General features: G+C 39.4%; 1 long non-coding RNA gene across 1 annotated transcript in view; it reads left to right on the forward strand.

Annotated features, from left to right (window-relative positions):
* The first annotated feature begins 4,459 nt into the window (after window positions 1–4,459).
* The window catches only part of LOC137471132 (uncharacterized), a 38,659-nt gene continuing 24,017 nt past the window's right edge, over window positions 4,460–19,101 (forward strand). The window contains exon 1 of the long non-coding RNA XR_010997422.1: window positions 4,460–4,607. This is a non-coding gene — a long non-coding RNA (uncharacterized lncRNA). The remainder of the gene's footprint in view (window positions 4,608–19,101) is intronic.

The raw sequence follows: 19,101 nt of genomic DNA on the forward strand, positions 1-19,101 counted from the left end.
ATCTGTGTGCAGCCTGCATAACGACACAATAGATTGAGCTCTGGTTTATGGTTTGTCTGCTTTGTGAAGATTTAAATGTTCCTCTTTTGACCCTGACTTTTTAAGTCCTGCAGCTAGGAAACCAAAGTAGATTTTGCAAGAGGTAATAGTGCTTACTTGACTTGTTGCTATTTTTTCCGTGTCGCCTTTCTGGACAGCCTTCAAGACACTGTGGAGGTCCCCTAGATCTCCTCCCTCTGCAAGAGAAACAGGTGCCTGAAGCTCTGGACCTTCCTACCTGTCTTCTCAAAGCTGAATTTCCAGTTTTGTGAAGGGGGTGGGTGGCTCATGTCCAGCACAGAGATCACATGGGCAGGTGAGATTTACAGAAGAACATCTCTATGTGAGCTGTGGTGGCTGCAGTTGTGTGAGTGAGGAACAGCCCCTTGGAGCAGCACAGGTGCCCCATTTCAGAATGTCCTGGGTTACTTTTATGAGAGCCCTTTGAAGTCAGTTGCATAGACACGAGGGCATCTTGAACCATTTGCAGGCATGAGACATCTTTGGGTGGCACTTTGTGTCTGCTCTCCTCATTCCCTTGAGGAGAAGGTCAAGTGAACAGATGAAACTCCCTAAGCAGAAATGTCAGGAAAGGGGAGGGGAATCCCATTTAGTCAGCTTTCAAATTAATAAGCTACTCTGTAACTTCAGAACTAAACTCATTTATTTCACATTAAGAAATAGAAAGGCTGCATTGATTTCTTTAAGCTGTCAGATAAGAGCAACTGATGAGTGACAATTGTCCATTTTTTTTGTTGACGGCTGAAGTCATTGTCAGTAGAGCCTTAAAATGACGGAAAGAAGTTTGAAGCTGAGAATCATCCCAGGACAGCAGAAGATATTTGACAGAGTTTTGCAAGTAGCTGTATGCATACATGCTTGTCAATTGACCAGACTGAAAATATAAATATATTGAAAAATATATATCCGTATCTGTCTATATATTTTTTTTTAATTTAAAATCCTTAAGCCATATATATTTTTTAAACAACAAAATTCATTGTTATATTTTTTTAAGTTTCATCAAAGCAACAGTTAATAAAAGGGAGAAGCTTCCACGTTGACAGGTTAAGAACAATCACACTTTTCCAGAATTTTTATTTCAAATTAAAATGAAAATCATCTGTGCATTGTGGGTTTGTGGTTTATTTCAGTTGTTTTTTTAAATTCCATTTTGCATGTGCTGTTCAAACAAAAGACCTTTTTGTAGTGTCTGATGATGAAAAACAATTTGTCTAAATCTATTTTTGTTGTTAAAGAAATATGAAAAAAATCCCCAAGTTGAAATGGTGAAAACAAAATTTTTAGGAGAGAAAGTATATGGAAACCTTGCTTGAATGTGCGGTTAAATTAAATTTTAGGATATGTGGCACCAGTTATAATAGATGCAATTTCTGGACTATTTTTTAAATAGTAAATAGAAATTGGGATAAATACGTGGTTGAGATTAGTTTTACCTACTATTTTTTATTATTCTTTTTATTACTTTTATACATTTTTCAGTATTGTTTTAAGAAGATTTAACTTTGAAATATCTCTGCAGTTTACAGCTAGATAGAATCTCCCTCCAGGTTTTCCATGGGATGCAGCAAGCTGTTGAAATAAATGCTGCCAATTTCTGTGCTTTTGATACCAGGATTGTTTTTTGTGACCTAGTAATTTACGAGGGTTTGCAACTGAGTGGCCTCGTTTTTCTTGTAAGGTTACCAGTGAAGAGCAAAAGCTGCTCCTGGTTAGTCTCAAAGGCTTGGGCTCTATTTCAAGGGTTTACTTTAACTGAGAAACATTTACAGCAAAATTAACAGCCTAACTTTGCACAACATTTTCATCTGAACTTGTAATTTAAAAATATGTCATCTGATTGACCCCCTGTGTGAGAGGGAAATAAATCTCCTGCTTAAGACAGCTATTATATCTGGTGCCACATATCAGGTTGTCTCTACAGGTCCCTGTCAAAGCAGAGTTGTAGGCTTATTAGCATCCTATTAATATGTGCATAAAATGTAGTCTGTGTCTGAGCCCAAATACACAAGCTGGGAAATCAAAGAGAAATCCTTCACACCTTTTGCTGGCTTCATCCTGAACTTTTATTTAGCTTAAAACAACTTCCTTAAGAGAATTTCCTCTTCTAAAGGAAACACTTTTCTCCATACTTAGCAGGGGAATACTGCATTGAATTATTTTTGGAGTGACACAGTCACCATTGGGAGAGAATTGCTTTAATCATGACATATGAATCTTGATTTTTGTCTTGTGTAAAGTATCAATCGATGTGAAAAGTATTGACCCATCTGTGGCTTTTTTTCTTTGTAGGTAAAGGCTAGGGAAATGTTGAGCAGAGAGTATTTTCACTTGTATTTTATCAAAATCTTTTAAAGAAAGGTCTACAAAGGCTGCTCTGAGTTACAAGCTTTGTTTTATTTATACAAACAATAGTAGCATACTTGTTTCTGAGTACTTTAGGGCTTTATGTATGCTACAAACCTCTAAAGCTCAAGTCAGATTCATACTGACTTAGATATTGCAGTGCAAAAACCTTGTCTTTAACAGTCATTGTAATTTAGAAATCCATCTATTTAGCTTATGTTAGTAAGCAATGGATTTAGACTGAATTAATATAACTTACACTAAACTGAAATAAGAGGTTTATAAAAGTTTATAAAATTCATTGTTTAGTTTAAGCAAGAGCTGAGAATTGCAGGTGGGGAAGGAATAGGATAGATCCTTGCATGCACCCTTTTTTCTGGTGCCTAGTCCCAAATGTGCCTCATGAACTATTAGGAATTGTTTAAAAAAAAACTTATATGATTCTGTTAAAGCTTGAGGGTTAAGAAAACCTTCATTTGGTAATGGAGGCTGAAGTGTTTTTAAAATCAAACCAGCTATTTACGTTGTTTAAATAAATCTAATGTAACAGTTCAGTTTCCAATAGCTTTATGTTGCTCAAACCATCAAAAGTCCATTTTTATATTTTGTTCTTTGGGATTTTTTTCCTAAGTATTTTATCCCTTTATTCTCCTGACCTGCAGCTGCCAGTGAAAGTGTTCCCTGAATTGCCTGCAGCTACTGTCCTGCAGAACCAGCAGCCTCCAGGCAAGCTCTTCCCACACTCATGTGCCAATAGGTCTGGAAAAGTTGCTGTATCCAATTACTAAGTTGTCATAACAATTTGTAAAAGTATGTTAATGCTTCTTTTTACAGGACTGCCTCGCACATTATTGCTCAGGGCTTCCACAGCATGATTCCCCATTATATGTTATGTCAAATAAACACATGGGTGCCTGGAAAATGCAGACCACCTCTACCTGGGCCTGCACACACAAGATGGTTGAACTTTTGTAGTCTTTCCACTGTGTCATGAGTGTCTCTGTTGGCAGGCCTCAAAGCCTAAAAAAACCAACAGATCAAGTTCTCTTTTAGTATCTAAAGCTTGTTTAAATTGTATATTTTCCACAGTGAGTTATATACATGGATTTAAAATAAGTATGGAAATTAAATTAGATTTAAAAATAAAAACGAAAAATTTCCTTTCTGCCCAAGGTCTACCTTTGAGGGAGACTACACTTTCAGAAATGAATAGCTCAGCTTTTTTGTTGCAAAAGCCTGTAGATGTCTAATTTCACTCATGTTCATTTGCAGGCATGTTTGCATGGCTATGGTGTGCCCTGGAGTGGTTTGCGTATAGAGCACGAAAACAGCAGGTGATGAAAGTAAGCATATTTAATTAAGTGTCCATGGCTGCTGACAAACTTTAAGTTTGCTTTATGCCAACCATTTTAAACTGGAAGTACCTGAGATACATTAAAATATTGCTATTTATGTAGCAAAAGTCTTTAGAGCTAATTGCCTCAGACCTACTTTGAAGTGATCCTCCAGCTGCTCTCCTTTGGCACTTGGAGGCTCCCATCATGAAGTGGGGCTGAGGTTGGATGGATGGACATGCTTTGCCTCGTGCGTGCCAGCTGCCAGGGGGTGCTTTGGTTCACAGCTCCATTCTAGATGTAGCTCTAGTATGTAGAGTAAAAAAAACCTGGGTGGGTGCTGAGTCCTCACACTGACTTTTATTCTGCAGGTTCAGCTTCCTCTGTTCTGTGCTGTGCTACTGCAGATGTGGACAGGGATGTGCTCCCAGATTCTGCTCGTTTCATTAATCTTAATGTGTCCATAATGCATCTTATGAGGTGTGAAACTCCTGGTCCTCCGGAGTCATTTGTACTGATGAAGTCTGTAAAACTGAAAATCTTTAGCTTGGGTGTGCAATTCATTGGTATATTAGCAGATAATAACTCATTTTTAATCTCAACTGCTATCTATTTTGAGGAAAAAAAAAAAAAACAAAAAAAAAAAAACCCTAAAGACTGCAGGCTTGGTCATGATAGACTGTTAAAAATGAAAGGTGTAGGATTAAAGGATGGTAATTTTGGAATTTTTCTCAGATACTTTCTTCAGAAGAAAAGAATTTGGAGAATTTTGAAGAGGAAGAGCGGAAAAGTGACTGCAGGAGAAACTGAGAGTTGGATTCTCATCTTATGGAGAACCTGCATCTGTTTCTCTGTTGGATGTAGCAGGTAGTACAAGAAAACCCCCATAAAGTACATCTGCAATGAAGCAATGCACCAAAAGACATGTTTTAATGCTTCAAATTCAGCACCTTTGTGAACTCAAATCTCACAGCTGCTCCGTGTGGGAATGGACATATGAGATGGGTTATGGAGAGTGGAAGCAAGCGGGTGTATCCAGCAGAGCCATTGCTTTGCTCCTCTCCCTGCCTGCAGAAGGCCAGGCTTTGGCTGTCTGTGAGCTAGCGTGGCTGCAGACTGGGGCTGTAAAACTGTGGTGTGTGACCTGATGATCTCCCTGGTGTCTCCTGGTGCTTCTGTTTTACGGTCCTTTCACACCTCCCCAGCCTTCCCGGTGCTTGCATGACTGGAATGCAGCACCAGACCCCGGGACAAGACAGGTGAAATGGTTGTAAAGTAACTCAGAAGTGAAAGCTTTTGCTCCCCTCCTCACCCATTTTGGATTTCTGTGGGATTCTTAGCATGACAAGGTTCTAGTTATATTTGAAGGAACACAAGATGTGAATCACTGTGTGTAGGGTGGTGTTTCAGTTGTGACTGTGACAGCTGCTTTTCAACACTTGAATATCAATATAGTGCTGGCAGTTATCTAAATATTTTCAAGATGCTGGCCACAGAAATGCAGAGAAAGGCAGATCTCATGTCTACCTTTAACTTGCTTTCTGGCATCGGGCTCTGACTTCTAGAATTTAGAGCCACTTTTAATCCTAATGTCATTTAATCATGTCTTTATGCTTTCTCCCCATTTTGTAAATAATTGACATGAGAAGGGAAAATCCTAAAGGGGTGAGAGTAGAAAATGAAAAGAGAAAAACAGTAAATGCAATGTCTGCCCCTTTCTCAACCTATTTCTGAGTTTAGTTTATTCAGGGCATGTGAAATAGCACATTGTTTTTTCCACGCAGGGAGAAACTGTGCCGGAAGATTATATATGTTACTGAATTTTTCAATTTCTTGAAGAGTTAATCTTGCAAGAATGCCAGGTGTGAATCTCATCAAAGTATTAAATATTTTCCCCTATTTAATGTAACTATTAGTGGTTAAAAAGAACTTGCAAACTGTGCCCAGTTGTGCTGAGCAGGTTTTTTGTTCTGAGATATTTGCCTGTGTGGAATGACCTGCATTTATAGGCAGTAAATGCTAACACACACTTAGCTGGCATGGAGAAAAAGAAATGGTGCCACTAGTTCCAGTAGTGCAGGAGGCACCATTGAGAGATACTGCTGAGGGGAGCTGTTCTTACTGTTTGCATGGATGCTGTGCAAAACCTGAACAGAACCTTGAACTCCTGAAGAACAGCAGATGTGGAAAAACTATTGTCTCTAACTGACACTGCAGTGTCAGGTGAATGGAAGCAGTGAGCTAAACAAGGTCCTTCTCTGAGTTAAATTTCATTTCTGATCTCAGGAGTGATGACGTGTTCCCACCTTTCCTCTTTGGCAGCACTGACAGATCTGTCCTTTACTTGGTAACATGCTCCCACTAAATGTTTCAAGGTTTTTTGTGTATCTCTGTCATATTTAAATGGCTAACAGGTTTGCAAGAGACAATTTCTTAATATTCAAAACGTGAACCTCATTTTCTTGGGAAAACAGAACAGCATTATTTCTTTACGAGAACACATGAAACTTCCACAAATCTCTGACTATAACAGACATAGTGATCTACAGTTTGAATGAGAGTGTAAGATGGTTTTGTTTGCATGGGAAATTTAAATTTTTACTTTCTTTGTAAGCCAAATATAATGGGAATTTTCACAAGTGTGTGAATCTTTATAATCCTCCCTAATCTTGTAGCATGGGATTCCTCTCAACATTAGCTGCTAAAAGTTAAGTATCTCTCCTAAGGGAGTAATCTAGGAAGTAATTCCTCACCCTCCCCCAGCAGATACCATGCTAGGGATTCATCTCACCTGTTTTACTCACCTATCCTAGAATGGGATAAATGGCAATCTGGAGACACTTATCTCTCTTGCTTGACTACAGAAGGAGCCTAGATGACTGGCTTGGACAAGTCACCTGATTTCTAGGTGGCTGTAGAGCAAGGGCACTACCTCGTTTTGCCTTAGAGTATAAGATGTAGCTTTCAAAGATATATTCTTAGTGCTGAAAGGGTTGATAATACATATACACTCAGTTATGCAAATAACACCTTTCTTATTAGTTGGCATTTTTTGTATGGATTCATGTGCACTTAGATTATCAGTATTTAGTTGTGTTATTTTCTGTCCCAAATTTCTTTCTGAGAAGTATCAAGACAAAACTGAAATGTGTACATGCAGATAAGTCACACAGGCACAACTGCTCCCTCCCCAGAGAGGAACAAGGAAGCTCTCGTTTTAATGAGTGAAACTCCCCAATCTGTGTGGTACCTGGAAAAGGCCAGTCTAGACTAACCTCAAATGGAACAAATAAACCTCATTCTGAAAATTCTGTAGATGTCCACAATAGTTGTAGTCTTTTAGCTGTGGAGGAAGATTGAGTTCACATGTATTCCTGGAGCAGCACATAAGCAGAGTCCACTCAGTCCAGTTCTTTGATAAGTCTAGATCTGTGGAAATGGGCAGGCTGGTTTGCCTTCCTGTACTCAGGCTTCCTCACGTGTTGTTTTTCTGTATTGTTGAGGAATATCAGTGCCTGGATTGTTTCATTAACTTCTGTCACACAGTGCTCCTGTCCCAGCACGCCAGGAAACAGTGATGTGGAGCCTTCAGCACTTGGTTCCCTTCTGAGCCAAGAGGAGTCAGACAGGTAGTGATTTTCTCTACCTTGGTGGCCACATGGTCTCCTTGAAGTGCCGAGCTGCCGAGCAGCAGCAGTGAGAAGTCAGGACTGCTGCAGTCCTCCTCAGTGGTTCCTAGACACTTCCCATGACATGGTTACGAGGCAGGTGAGCTCTGGGCACACACAAGGACTGTGGGCTGTTTGTCAATGACCTTTCTGGATTCTATGCTGCCAATCTATGGGCATGATAAGGACACTTCTATAACACATACCTGTATGGCAGTACCGAGACACATGACACAAGGCTCAAGGTATATATCTGGTTATTCCTCAAAACTCATTGGATAGGTGTTCTGGGCATGCTGTTGTAGAGTTTACACCTCTGTCACAGATGATTTTCAGTGCTGGTTGTGGGGGCTGTTGCATGCAGAGGCTGCACAGCTCTGTCATGCTGCTGCAGGAGCAGGAGTTGGGAACTTCAGTGAGAACTGTCAGCAGAGGCAGTGGAGGGAGCAAAGACCTAGGTGACTGAGCATACCTTTCCAAAAGACAGTGGAGATTTAACATATAGTGCAAGTGGAAAGTAAACTACTCATTTGCTGATGTTTGCCTTGATTTTTTTTTTTTTTGAAATGACAAAAAAGTGGAAAAAATTATTAAAAATTAAGGAACATTAAAGAGAAACATGGAGAGCTTGGAATTAGCACAATTTTGATCTGCTTTCCTCATTGTCTTGTAAGGCCAAAAGCATCAAGAAACTCTCAAACTTCAACTGGTGATGTTTTGGTTAACTTGCATTTGGCAGTGATGATAGAAACAGAACTGGCACAGGAGAGCACCCTGGCTGTGGATGGTTGTAAGACAAAGGCTGATCTAGTGGAGTTGAATGGGTTGTTTAACTCATATTGTTTTATATCGTGACACTCACTAAGAAGATCTCTCTGTTCTCTGGGCTGGACTCTGACTTTCCTCTGCTTTTTGCAGTGCAGTGCATGCAGTGCATTCATGCAGTGCATGAAAAGTACATTTTCATTTCAGAAAAACAGTGACAAGCTGGTAAAATCTTGGTTTGGCAGATTGTAACCTGCTTTGTTGTTTTCTGTTTTACAATCTCAATGTAAAGGTGAGATTCTTATTTTGTGTCACATTTCAATACGACTCTGTGGTTGCTAAGGGAAGAAGGCACAATCTATGAGTGACTTTAAAAGGCTTAGGTAATTTATTGAGGTTATTTTGATAGGAGATGCAAAATATTTTATATTTGATATAAGGATCTCAAACTGTATATATTTTGTACAATGGTTTTGGCTGAAGTAGAATAAATTTTTTACTCTTTTTTAAACTTTGACTTACTTTTGAGAACAATGTGTTTTTCACTCTATTCAACTGGAAAATCTGTGATTTGAAAAAATAATGTCCTTGTTGCAAAAAATCTGAGAATTCGCACATATTTTTCTCAGTGAGCCCATTTGCCTGACATTAGCCATTGTGTTATGCATTCTCCTCCAAGAGAGAAGTTGAAAAGGAGTGAGAGAGAGACAAAGAGGAAAAGGATCACAGTATCTCAATTTTATTTTCTTTCCTGAAGAGTATTCTCTTTGGACAGACAGTAATTGTAGTATCTAATGACACAAACTTGAAGGGAAACAGAAGAAGACTACAAACAGGTTTATGGGCCTATCAGCAGGAATATGTGGCTACAAATTGCAGAGTAAATGAAACAGCCTGTTGTTTCCTAAGCCTGAGTTTGTGAGTGTTATGCCAAAGTATTTGAGGAGGAGCTAGAGCACCAGGCGGTGTAAAGGATACCTGCTGGGCCCTAATTGGTGCCCACTGTTGTTAATGGCTTCCTGTGGCTGAATGTTTACTTGTCATTTGTTTTGTGCTTTGTTTCCCAGCTACTGGAAGGAAAAAAAAAATACTGACCAAAACTTTATATTGCTTTTAAGTGGACATCCTTGGACATCAACCGCCACACTGCAAATTGTCTCGTACTTCAGACTATTCCTTAGTCCTCTTAGGCTTCTTAAGTTACATTTTCTTTGAATATTGTTTTTGAATTTGAAAAGTCAGCAGATTTTTAAAATGATATATTATTTATATAAAATAAATTATATATTATATGCAATATATATTTAATATCTATGAAAATTATGCAATAACCACATCTGGGACTTTTGCTTACTACAAGGCTTTGCATGGTTGAACATTAAAAATACTACAGATAACACTAGTTTATTTATAAGCATCTGTTTTCCTAAAATGCCCATTCTCTTATAAATCTCAATATTTTTTGTGGGATGTCCTTTGAAAATGAAGAAGAATGAAACCTTGCATGCTCAGAACTTCCATATGGAAGAGCCCCCTTTCTGTGTGTGATACAGCTGCTGTCCGGTTTAGTGTTGTTGTTTTGTTTTGTTTTACTTCTAATCCAGTGAGACTAAAAGAAAACTATACAGGTCAGTGTCTCAGACCTTTTGCTTATTCTGTTCTTGGTTTCCCTAACAAGAGAGCCTTTTAGTATCAGCTACAGTGTGAACATCTCCCTGCTGTGAAAAAGGAGTGAAACCTCTGTTTTTACCTAGGACAGCGAATAGTTTGTGGTGAATCTCCACATATACACATTACTGATGAAGAAGGAATTAGAAGAGTAAAAACATCCTAATCCTATAATCTTAAATCCTCTGCTTCTCCTACACGGGGTTGTGGTGTTGGGGTATATTTTGAGTGGTGTCAAGGGAAATTTGGTTTCAGTAATCCTAGAGAGCAACAAAGACTTCAGAGAAAAAATGCCTCTATCTCAATCTAGCAATTAATTATTGCTATAAGAATGTTTAGGTATTTGTCCTCTGTTCACCGGCCTGTACAGTTTGATATATATGAATACAATAGAGTTGCAAAGACCTGAATCAGTTTGTGATACAGCTGTGTTTGAGAGCCAGTTCTCTAGCAGGTTTCAGACAATGTTTGAGATGCCCTCAGAGACAGACCCACCACTGTAGGAGAAGCTTTCATTGAAGTGCAGAGCGCTTTGTCTGGGCACATAAATCTAATTCCTTCCACTGACTCTGGTTTCAGCTCTGTTTCACCTACATATCTCTCCCATATGCATTTGGCTCATACACCTTGCAGGTGCACTATCCAGAGTATTATCTCATGCTATTTTGGTTACCAACCTAGATAATGCTTCCTGGAGCTCTCCTTTACCAGGCATGGAGTTTGGAAGCTACTAAGACTTGAAGGAAGCTTTACACAGTGTAGAAGATGAGGATTTAGGTATGGAGTTTCAAACATTTAATCTGTTCAGACCTAGGTGTAGCAAGGGGGAAGGAAGCAGGGTTCAAAATGTCCTTAGCATATAGCCAGGCAGATTTTCCACTTTGCAGGCTGATCTCAGGAAAAGCACATCTAACTAATGTGGGAGTCCTTTCCTGTAATTCCTGAAGGCTCTTGAGGAGTACGAAAGAAAGGCCGCTTTCCTACGAGTGGAAAGATGATGCTCAGAAAACAGCAAAGGGAGGAATAAACAGATTTGTCCCATCTTCAAGGGGAAGTTTAGTGTATTTTAGTGTATTTTAGGGTATTCTTATTCCTAACTGTATCTCTAGAACATCTTCTAAGATTTAGCAATGTATTTGCTATCTTTGATTTGTTCTTGGGTTTGATCTAATATTTTAATATCATCTTTCTCAGACTGAAAGGCTAAAGAATAAGCTACAGAACCAACAGGACTGTGAAGACTTTTGGCTGCTGTTTCCACTGGGCTGTAATAGTTAACAGCACAAAAGAAAACCTGAGGATATAAAATCAAAAAGTTGACTTTCTTACACGCTTGGTCGTAGTTGAATATTTAGGCAATTTAGTTGGGAGGAGGAGGGAAAGGAAGCCCCAGACCAAAACTGATTGCAACAAGTGACAACAAGAAGGCAGCAAGAAAAGAAGCCAGATCTTTAAGTGTTGTAGGAGTGTGTACCTTATTAACATCAATGGATCAGTGCTCATTTGTATCACTTGAGAATCAAGCCCAGTACCATGGTGTTGTGCCTTTAGTGTAATTCTTCTCTCAGTGTTTTTTCTGCTTGTTAAACCAAAAGCATACCAGTCTCTAGAAAAAGGAAAACTGAACTACATTTTGAAAAGACATATGAGATGCTAAAATCCAAAATAATCCAATCTTTCAATTAAAAGAAGCTTCTATTCCAGAATATGTAGGGTCTGATTAATTTCCCCAACATGTGAACAAGTGGTTTTCATGACTGACTGTACTACAACATGATTATTCAAGGACATTATTCTTCAGGTTAGGATGAGAAGTACCTTGACTTTTGGTTTTGATAATTTATGCATCACGTGCTCATTGTGATCCTCTTAAAGTCATTGAAATAAGGAGATCTTGTTCTTGGCTTTTGCTATCTTGCTACTGTTTTAAACTTTCCCTATTTTTTTTACACCTCTATATTGGTTTGTACCGTATTTTTTACAACAATCCTGCAAAAATGGACTTGGTTTACTGCAACTCTTCCATTAGTCTGAATTTGCCTGTTGAATCAAGGCTACCAGATATATGAAATAAGGTAAAGGAGTATTAGTTGATTAAAACTGTTCCAGTGATTTCTATAGAGATGTCTCGATCACCCTCAGTAGATCTGGAGCATAGATTACTCTGCCTATAGCATAAAATATCTTACATAAATATATGAGTACTGTGATGATAATAAAATTTTTAAAAAGAGATAAATGCTACTCTAGAAATGGAGTACTCAAGTGTTGGAAAACTGTTGAAATGGAACCATTTTTATTTCTTTCACAAGTCATCAGAAAATTCTGATAATGATTTTTCTTTGACTTTAGAGTAGTATCTTCCAAAAGTTTGCCTTCTGGTGCTTTTGTAAGATCCATTACGAAGCAGCTGGCCCTGGTTTCTCTAAGAAAAGGATGTGAGCAGCTGAAAAAGGCAAGCAACTTATGTTATAGTTAAACAAAACACTTGTGCTTTCAAACAGTGCTGCTCAGACTGTTATTTTTTCCATCCTAAGTCATTCCTCCCTAAGCTGTGCTTCGTACAGGACAACAGTGGAGGCAGCTACCATGATCTGCTGTGGCAGCAGACCTGCTGCCTCATTCCTTGTGATTGAAATGCTTATACAAAGGCAAAATAATTCTTTTACTGATAGATGTTTCCTGAAAATAAACATTTTACCAGCAGAACAGCATTTTTGCCTGTCAAGCTGTGGCTTCACTGTGGTTTTGCTAGAGTAGTTGTGCCCCATGGTGGTGGAATTGCTCCTTGCCTTCCCTGCAGTATTCTTCAGCCAGATGGCTTCTGGCAAGGTTTAAATTCAGACCTAGGTTTAGAAACATGCTCATCCAGAGTCTCAGTTTTTTGTTACTTCTCTTTTGTGAAGAATGGTGTAGACCCTTGTAAACACGAGGTGAGCTTGGGATGATCCTTTCATTTTACTGTAAATTTGAGAAGGAACTCATGTACACCTGCATACCAGGGGAATAACATAGGGTGGAAAGGAACCATAGAAGGATGAGAGAAATGTTAATTATTCAGACTGTGTTTCTAGGCTAGGAAAAGTTCCCTGTCAGGTTTGGGGACCTACTGCTCCTGATAAAGGGGAAGCCAAAGAGGAAAGGAATTCTAAAGGAAAGAATTTTGGTCAAGGTATCCAGGTTTTCGATGTTCTACACAGAAACTAAGTGGCATGACGACAGTGAGAATGTTTGGGAGTGTGTAAGTTGACAAATGACATAGAGATAAGGAGGGAGAAAGTGCTTGGAAGCAACTTCATTGGTGTTTGCCCTGATCTTGCTAGAACACCTTCCCTTCCAGCTCATTATGTCCCTGTGCAAAAGTGCTGTAAACTGAAAATGCAAAATGGGCAGGTTTAAAGGATGGTGATGAAGAATGCTTGAAAAGATGCAGTAGCACACCCAGTTTTTAATTACATGAATCAAAGGGATTCATTCTGACATCTGAAAACTATTCTGGTGAAAAACCACTTTTCATATAAGCTGGTGATGAAAAATGCTTGTCTGGAATAGCAGCAGGATATGAAGGAAACCAAAGTATCTCCAATTTTTGCTTTGCTTCTCACCTCCTCCCCTCAAAGCCCCTTGTTTCCCCTCTTTGTGTACAGTTCCCCTCGCAGCTGTGCCCTGTGAGATGAGCCGGGGTGGGCCGCGTTCCTCACACCTCTGTGTGATGCACACACCGCTCTCCCAGTCTGCCAGACTTGGCAGTATTTCTTGGGCCAGGCTGTCAGGTTGCTGTGGATAAGTGAGGGTTTAATTTGCAGTTTGCATTCTTTTCCTAAGTAGAACATGCTCTGGAGAGAAGTCAAAAGCGGGTGTATGATTATGAACTCAGTTGTTCCATCCATCTATCTTTTCATGAAGTCAGTTCTATCCAGAAGGTATTTCACATATTGGGCCTACTAAGCTCATTTATATTGCAAGGGACAAAAATAACATCCCTTTTCTACAGCAATGAAAAATGTGGTGACCCTTGCTCTCTTCTAATCTTAAATCCAGATTATTTTTATTGTGCATCGGTGATCATTTTATCTTTGAATTTACCTGTTCTGGGCATATAAGTTGCTGTATAAATGGCCATGTTTGTTATATAAATTAGGACACAGTTCCATACTAGAAATTTTTATTTAATGCCTTTTACAAATTTAGGGCCCATTTACCCAGCGATAACCTGGACAATGAAGCAGTTTGAAAGTAAAGAGAAGTGTGCTTTTTTTGGGGGGGGGAGGATTACAGAAACTAGAACTTTATCCTGTATATTGGACAATATGGCTGAAAGTTTTATTTGTAAATACAATAAGGGTATTACCTGACCCCTAACCTTTAAACAACTTGGAAAAGCTTAGCATTGGTAAATACTGGCAATATTGCTACCAATTAAAGATGTAGTTGTATAAATGAAGAGTGGCCTATCCAGTTTCTAAGACCATTTTGCAGTCAATAAATGAGATTTTGAAATTATTTTTCTCCTTTTATTTTCCCATATTTTTTCTTCCTGCTTCTAGTGATGGAACAGGAATCAGAAGTTAATTTTTCTTTCAAAGAAGGTTATTGAGCTTGAAAGAAAAAAAGAAAAGAAAATGGCTAGAGTGTTTTGAGATGAATCTTTAATCATCTTTCGTTTAATTTTAATATACCTTTTTTGGTTTCCTTAACAGGAGGCAGGTGTTCTTAAGTGATATTCCATTTGATGTTGTGATGTGATAGAGCTTTTTTCCTCTTCTCAGAAGGGCTTACACCAAACACTCGAGTAACTGATCATCAGAACCACTTTTCCCCCATCTCCAGACTTGTAGTGTATTCATCACACAGACAAGGTAACAACATCAGCAATTTTAATAGTGTTTGTGTAAAGGACTTTTCTCCTCCCCATCACTCACCCATAATGTGTGGGTTGCTTTCTGTTTTGGCTCAAGAGAGAAGGTACAAGTTTTGGCCCCAAGCTACAGAGGTGGCAGTGCTCCCACACTTGTCTGATGTCCTCATCTCCAGTGGTGAAGAATGGGCTTGCCAATTCCTTGCCAATGCCCAGCTCTTCCTTGGACAGCTTCAGCTGGGTCCCTTGCAGCTGATGTAATTGTCAAGGTTCCTCCTATGGCAAGGATGCAGGTGACAAGCTAGATTTGTTTTAAAGGATTTAAGCTATAAGACTGAGGCTTTTAAGGTGGTTTCTAATATGAGAGGAAGAGATGACTGATTTCATAGAATAGATGCTTTTCTTTTGATCAAAAGAGGGCTTCAGCCTCCTGTCCAGTTTAAGACCCAGTCCCTCTCCTTCTGGTTAGGCTAGAGTGAAATGTGCTGTGTGGAACTCTACAATACATCATGTGGAGCTCTTGCCTTTGGCCCACAGCACACTGGATGATACCAGATGCTATCTTTTGGCTGTAGGCTGGAAAAAGGCTTGGATAAGCAAATTTCACTTTGCTTTTTCTCTTTGCACCTGACAGCTACATTCTCCAAGCTAGAGCCAGGAGTAGCTTGCAATGAACCTCTCTGATGAGATGACATCCTACACAGAGGAGGGGGGCTTGGGGCTGTTTCATGTTTTTGTGTAGGCTGACAGGAAGACTTGACAACCATGTTTTACTAAAAGAGATTTATTCCACTGCCGTTAAAAGCATACTCATTTCTACCTTTACTGTCTGGGCAGATGTTGTCTCTCTAAACTTCATCCATTCTTTAAATTACTTTTCCATAGAATTCAGCCACCAGCTGATGTCATTAGGAGGATTTAGATTAACTGTTGTGCAGTGTGCAGAACTGGCAAGGAGAGCATGAAAGAAAGTTGAAATTAGTCATTAACAGAGCGAAAGTGAAAACACACAAGTATAATTGCTCTCGTTCTTTATTTAAGATAAAAACCACACATGAACTACTGCCTAGTGTGGATTAGCTCCCAGGAAGCCAAGTCTTGCACCCGGAGACAGTCCAGGGTGGCTTCCCTCTGTGACAGCACCCTGGGCTCCCACCAGGGTAAGTGACAGCAGAAAACAGGTCCCGAGTGCTGGCGGTGAGAAAGCAGCCTCTCTCAGCTTATGGAAACAGGTTTATTTGTAGCCAGTTTTGGGTGACCTCTGTAATTATTCCCAAAGGAAGGGAGGGTTGGCTGGGGTGTCACCAAACCGTGAGGGGGCCTGGATGGCCTTTCATCCTGCCCCAGGCCAAGGGTGGCCACACAGACCCTGTTTGCCTGACCCAGGGCAAATATGCCTTAGCTCAGTGCTTGTTTCTGTGTGCTTGGCTGAGGCTGAAGTGATTGTTCACAAACAGGTGAGAGAAAAGTAAAGAGGAGAAATGAAGGGGCAGCCTTTAATGCATGAAAAGGGGAAAAGGCCACTTGAAAACCCCTGAGCCTTTCAGGCTATAATACTGGCAGGATGAAAGATGAGCAAATTAAGTGCAGTCAAGGTATTTTTAGCACAGTTATACTCTATGGAAAACAGAAAGTTCAGGCCGTGAGTTTAGATGGGCTCGTTGCAATAGGTCTGCTCTTTTGGCATGACCAGCCTGAAGCAGCTTAGCTCTGGTCACAGGAGAGGAGTGGGGAAGGAAAAGCAAGAGGGGAACATGGCACACGTGCAGATTGGCTTCTGGATGCTGGCTTTCCTTCCTCCTAGTATTTTGCATTTTAGGAATGTATTTCTAGTCACACAAGGAGCTGCAAATACTTATGATACTGAGCCACTCTGTAGTGATAACCTATGCAATGCAAGTGTATAGGCAGCCACCTGGGTGCAAGTCTATGGAGAATCAGGCCCAGAAAGCTTTTGTTTTTCTCTATGAAATGCAAATGGAATTCAATCAAAGGCCTGCTCACAAACTGGCACTAATTTAAATGTATCTCTGTTTTTTAACTGATACAAGCAATTGATATGGGTTTTACATAGACATTGCCTAGAGCATTTCCTGGTTTTGTATTGTTGCCCATCAGGGTTACAGAGATATATTCAACCACTGTATTAATATTTGCTTGCACTCTTAGCTGCTTGTGCTCACAAAGCAAACTTCCATAAATGTTGGTTCCATTGTATTTTTCTTTAATTCCATGCTCCCATCGTAAAAAGACAGGCAAGTCTTCTTTCAGTTTTTATTTGATTCAGCTGTACTCTTCAGCTTTGGTTAAATGAGGATCCTCCACCTCATGAAGTTAAAAGATAATTCTTTAAAATAATTTTTCTCTTCAGTTCTTGTATTCCAGCTCTAGTTTACAGAAAGCCCAACTTCTTGTTATTCTGAGAAAAGAGAATTTTTAGGGGATTGCTGCAGGGAGCAACCCTAGGCTAGAGGAGGACCAGATCCAAATTTCACATTTCAATACTTCTCTTGAGTGTTAAAATAAAAGACAGAATAGAATAGTCCAGCTGGAAAGGATCTACAGTGAACGTCTGTCTATCGATATGAGCAAAAAAAATCCATATGCAAAATATTTTACAAAAAAAGCTGTAATTCTTGCGAATTTGTCCCCAAAAGCTATTAAAACAATTACAAGGTAGGTAAGGAGATATTTTCTTTTTTTCTTGGAAGATGCCACTAAATCTAATAAACTCTGGAAGTGAATGACATTTGGCTGAATAGCAAGAAAATAGATTACTTTTTCAGATGTTATTTACACTTGGAACACTGTTTATATCTAAGCAGAATTGTATGTATTCAACTGCTGAATGTTAGAGCATTAATAAAACCCATCTCAGGCATAGAAGTGCAGTCTGTAATCTTGGTTTAGGTGAAGACCCCGACATTCTTGGAGACTGAAATGTGCCAGACAGTCCTGTTGTGGAGAACAGCGGCTGCAGTGCCCCGGGAAGGGCTGCAGATCAGCAGCTTGTGTTGGCCTGGAGGTAAGAGAGTTTCCTGGCACGGGCACCAGCTGCTTCATGCTGCTGAGCTTCTGTGCTAGAAAGCTTCCCTCAGCACGGCTGATTTACTGGTGTCGGCAGAGCAGCAGCAGCCCCTAAGAAATGGTTTGTGGGTCTGGCATGTGAAGAAATTGGTGAGAATGCTGAGAGGAAACAGGTGTGTCTTGCCTTTCTGAAATGGCAGAGGATCCTGCATCAGTGGCATTCATGTCACTCCTTCCTTTGTTTCACGTCTCTCGAAAAATAGATCTGAAACATAGAGATGATGGTTTCAATACAATGATTGTTGCTTCTTCCACTGAAATTATTTTAGCTGAAAGTAAGCTGAAGGAACTAAAAGTGTGAGTAAATTGTGTAAATCTGTAAATTAATAATTTCTTCACTCTTATTCAAGGGAAATTAGGTGTGTTTTTAATTCTGTTGTCTGTCCTTCTTTCTTCTGGGCACACTAGATGGATTTGTATCAAGGTTCCAAAAAGGTTTGTGAAAACTGGTATCTAGGAACGGGAGTGGGAGTCAAGCACAAATCTGAAGAGGAGATTTTTCAATACAAGGCAAAGTTGCTTTTTAAAATGTCACTTTGAGGATGTGTTCATCATTGGCACTGCAAGAAGTCAGCAAGTGAGAGCTTTTACCCAGCTTTAGCATAGAACTTTGGTATAATGGGGCAGCAATTGAAAATTCAGCAGCACAGGAAGGGAAGTCACATAGGAGACAGAGCAACAATTTTTGTTACTGCTGCTGCATTTTTTTAAATGTAATTAAAGTTTCTGTGAAGTGATTACATTACTATATCTAAGTGCAACAGGTCCTGGGAGTGTAATGTATTTGTATAATTCTGTTCATCACTGGTCCAAAAAGACAGAAACAGTGAAGAACTGAGGAAGAAAATACTTGTAGTAAATCAAGATGGACAAGTGTATTGTCTGGATTTATTTCTTTTATTGAACTGAACCCACCACAGGAGGAGAATTTGAAAGGCAGGAAATATTCCAGCACTGGCAGCTAGAAAAAGTAGGTATTAAAAGTAGGTACTGAAAAGTGTAGTCTTAGAAATGGGAAGAATTTTGCTGCTAAAAGCAATGGAGAAGAGGGAAGAGGAAATAACATAAAAGGAAATAACATCAAAGGAAAAAGACAAGCTGCTCAGTAATAACTGCAAAGTTTAGTTTTAAACAAATAGTCATCCTTCCAGGGCAGCAGATCAGAAGTGTTATTAAATGTGTAGTGCTAAACTGAGGGAGATCACTTTGGTATTGAGATGCAGATTTGTGAGCCATTTACCTAAAGGTAATAGTTATATCAGTGTGAAGAGGAGAGGCTCCCTGAGGATAAGATACAGAAAATGACACCTAGGAT

The sequence above is a fragment of the Anomalospiza imberbis genome, chromosome 3 (genome assembly GCF_031753505.1).
Source record: "Anomalospiza imberbis isolate Cuckoo-Finch-1a 21T00152 chromosome 3, ASM3175350v1, whole genome shotgun sequence".
In the NCBI taxonomy this organism is placed as follows: domain Eukaryota; kingdom Metazoa; phylum Chordata; class Aves; order Passeriformes; family Viduidae; genus Anomalospiza; species Anomalospiza imberbis.